Below are 4,049 nucleotides of genomic sequence, written 5' to 3'. Positions count from 1 at the left end.
AGTGCGCGGCCCGGCCCGCGGGGGGCAGCACCGGGAGCCCCTGCCCCGCGGGGCGGCTCCGCGTGGCTCCTCCGTAGAGCCGAAGGGGACGAACCGGCTCAGACGGGACCGCAGAGCGCAGGGAGAGGCGGGTTAGGAACGCAACCATTGCTTTGGTGGCTGGGGTCAAACTGCGCAGGGAGGAGTGGGTTCACCCAGCAGGGACAACGTGCTGCGGGAGGGGGAAGAAGAGGGAGGACGGCCCCTGCTCCCATCGCGTCCTGCCGTGCGCTCCTTGGCTCCTGCCCTCTGCCCGGAGCCCTGGGGCTGCAGTGCCCAGCTCCGCCCTGGCTGTGGAGTTCCCAGCGCCGAGCCCAGCGGTTCTGCTCACCCGCGCCTTGGCTGGTTCCCACACACGGCCGGGCTCTCCTCCCATGCAGCTCCTTCAGCCAAGAGTTCTGTTTTCCCGTACCTGCCTTTGCTCAATGATGAAACCAAGTCCACCCATCCCCATTCATCAACGCACTCGCTGTTCTGAGGCTGCATTACATACCAGTGAAGCTTCCAGCTTGAAAACCTCAAAGGGGATGCCCCTGTGGAGCTGGGAATGGCAGTAGGAAGGGCTGGCTGACAGGCCAGAGGTGGCCTGCACGACCTCAATACACACTATGTCTGTTGTAGGAGTACTCAGGCTTCAACACAACTGGCTTAGTAAAGCACTGCAGATGACATTTCCTAACATCCCACTTTATTTCCTAGTGTAGCCCATGTTTTAGGACAGTGCTTCCAAGAGGGAAGGAGCTGCTGGGTGGAAGCAGAGCCATGAGTGCCCCAGGTCCAGCTGCAGCACGGGCATCATCGCAGCAGGACCTGTCACTGCATCAAGAATCGATCAAGAGCCTGAGATTGTGCTCCTGAGAATGGGAGCATGAGGGAACGCACAAATCAGTCCAGTTCCAAAGGAGAGAACGCTGAGGAAAGGCAGGCACTTGAGCACAAAGCCATGCCTGGTGCTTTGGCTCCTGATAGACACTTCCCATTGTGGCACTTGGGCTGGAAGATGCACACAGAAGTTGTTTGTATTTCAAGTGAACACTTTCTGTTCGGTGAGGAAAAATCCTTACATTGATTTGCTCGGGGCTAACATAAATATCAGAGACTGTTAAAAACCCATGAATGGGGCCAATGTTCACATCAGCTCATGTGGGCCTGGCACGGCCCTCAGATTAGGCAACGGATTTGCTCTTCCTGCTTGTGTTTCGGAGGCTGCTCAGCAGCCTATCACCAGGGAGCAGCTCCCTTGGCAAAGCCATGCAGCAAGGACAATGCCAACAGCCACAGCAGGACACGTCTCCCTGCAGTGCGGCCTCACTGCATGGGCAGGGGCAGTGCAGCTCATTCCCTCCTCAGCCAAGGGCAGGAAGGCAAAGGCAGCTGCTGGAGCACAGGGAGAACACTTCCTCAGGCTCGAATGACAGGAAATCATACGAATAGCAATAACACAAACCACTGCAGCACTCCTGTACTGCACAGCTTTGTTTGTCAGGCGAGCAGAAGGGCTCTCCATCCCCAGCATCGCACTGGCAGAAAAAAGGGGTGAGCTGTAGCTGCCAGCAGGGTCTTCCTAGTGACAACTGGGAAGCTGCCGCTGCTCTGTGCCTATTGATCGAAGCAGAATACAAAACACCTGAAGTCAGCAGGGAAAAATAGCTGCAGTTGGGAAAGGAACTGCGGGGGGGCTAGGGGGGTAGTGGTGGGGGAGTGGACACGACAGGGAGGGGAGAGCAGGTAAGAAGTTCTCCATGCATAAAATGAAAGGTCGGGCTTTTGATTGCAGCTCTCCTGCCTGCCGCCAAGGCTGGATCGATGGAGGGAGCAGGAATGCTGCCATCATTGCCTCTGCAATCTCTCATGTGAGAAACAAAAGGTTTCACTCCCACTTCTGCCAGCAACTTGCCACCGTTGTCTGCCAGGATGCGGCTCTACCTCCTGTTGGGCCAGAGCATTCTCAGGACACAGAAAACGTTTGCCTGCTCAGTGCAGGTGCCAGCACACCGGAGTCTTTCTGAAGGGGAGTCCATCCATTCTGCCCAGACCAAGCACCCATGTGAGTCTGTGGAAGCCCAACAGCACCATGGCTGGAGCTGGAGCTGAGCCTGCGGGGATGCAGTTACCTCCCCTTCCCACCCCAGCTCATCGCAGAGCCTGCAAATAGCAGGCACCCAGCCAGCTCCTGTTCAGAGAGCGGCTTCCTTGGGAACCTTCCCTGTTGTGACAGCTCAAACATTGCAGGGACTGCCAGAACCAAACCACTCAAGGAAGAGATCCCCTCCCCCTGCTGACATTGACAGCAGAGGCAGCAGCAGCACCACCGTACAGGAGCCTAGTGAGGATGTCACCACCGCGGCGTCCTTCCCCGTGCTGGAGGTGATGCTGGGGTGGGCTGCTGGTTTGTTGTTCCCTTCCTGTGGTCTGTGCCTGCTGCAATCTGACAGCCTCAAATTGCTCAGCAGGAACCAGAGAAGTCACTTGCAGCTGTGTTGATGGGGCTGCTCCTCAACAGGGTGAGAACAGTCACAAGCTCAGCCACCCACCCCAAAAGCATGCCCCTAAGCCATTGCACCCCCCAGCTCTAAGCTGCATGGCTTCGCTGCTTCCCTGGCACTTGAAAGCCGCATCTCCTCTCCCTCTCCAAGTGACACAGCCCATCCACAGTCAACTTCTCTGGTTAAAGGAAAAACCACCAGTTTCTCGGGGACAAAGTGGAAGAGCACAGAGAGCCAAATGCAGTTCATGAGGATTCCTTAGCTATCACATCCACCTACAGGCCCGTCTTCTCTCTTTGCTGGCCCCAGAGGGAGTCCTGATTAGCCTCACCTCCTGTAGCAGCAAGGCCTGAATCAGCTCCAAGGAGAAGAACAGGCAGAGGCCTGAATTCCTCACTGCAGCAACAGCAGGCAGCTTCCCGACATCCTGCTCCCATTTTGCTCAGACAGGAACCATCTCGAGCCCTTTGCAGATGTGTTCCTGGCACTGGGAAGTGTTACATCAGAGAAAAGTGACCTCATCAGCACGGCTGGGCCTGCTCCTCTCCCCACATCCCAGCACATGTTCCTCCTCAACCCAATTCCTTTACCTAAATCACAACCAAAACTCATTTGCTGGGTCCTTCTACCCATTTCTACCCACAAATTAACCACTCGGCTTTCCCTTCCCCACTTCCTCTTTGTCCAACCATTCACTCCATGATCTGACCCAATTAGCTGATTGCCAATTCCAGCTGTGGATGCACATTGCTTTGTTAGAAGCAGAGCTGCCTTTTAAACCCATCATTTCATTCAGACAGGATTGGGAATGAAGAGGCCTCCAAAGACCTACAGCTGAAAGATGTCCAATGGGAATCTTTTAAAGAGAGTTCCAGCGGATGCTGAAAATAGCAAAGTGGGTTTCAAACTCTTACTTATGTGGTGATTCAGGCCAGTGACCCACAGCCTAAGTCCCCAGGGCTCTGTTCCTCAGGGCATGAGGCTATTTGAGATGAGCTACAAGGCAAGATGGGACCATTTTCCCTCCTTGGCTCTTTGCCTCCCCTTTGCTCACCTCTAACTCTTGGGTTCAGCAGGGACTCCATGAGGATTTGATCAGATGTATCCCCCACCCTGACAAGACATGACTCAGAGAAACCAGCCCCATCTCACACCACTCCTCTCCCTGTCAGACATGTGCGTCACTTCTCCCTCCCCAGCAAGCCCCAGCTTGTTCCTCCTCACCCCAACATCCACAGCTCTGGCTCTGAACCAAGCCAGAGGTGGGTTCTGCTCCTGAACACAGCCCCAGCCTCCTTGCACTGACAGAGCCAAGCTCCCACACCTGATAAACCAGTATCAGCACTAACCCAGCAGCCACCACAGCTTCCAAACGAGTTCTGGAGCTTCCCATGAAGCCCTGTTGAGTAGACAACACCCAGCCCCACCAGGCCTCCCTCCTCCCTCCCTATCCACTTCCAGAGAGCAGAAAGGTAGAACAAAGGCAGATCAATCCCCCAAACAAAATGACACCAAGAAAAAAAC

The sequence above is a fragment of the Pezoporus occidentalis genome, unplaced genomic scaffold (genome assembly GCF_034315485.1).
Source record: "Pezoporus occidentalis ecotype Australia unplaced genomic scaffold, CSIRO_AGI_Poc_V1 ctg443, whole genome shotgun sequence".
NCBI classification, from domain to species: domain Eukaryota; kingdom Metazoa; phylum Chordata; class Aves; order Psittaciformes; family Psittacidae; genus Pezoporus; species Pezoporus occidentalis.
The sequence above is the reverse complement of the archived record's forward strand: the minus strand, read 5'-3'. Positions refer to the sequence as shown.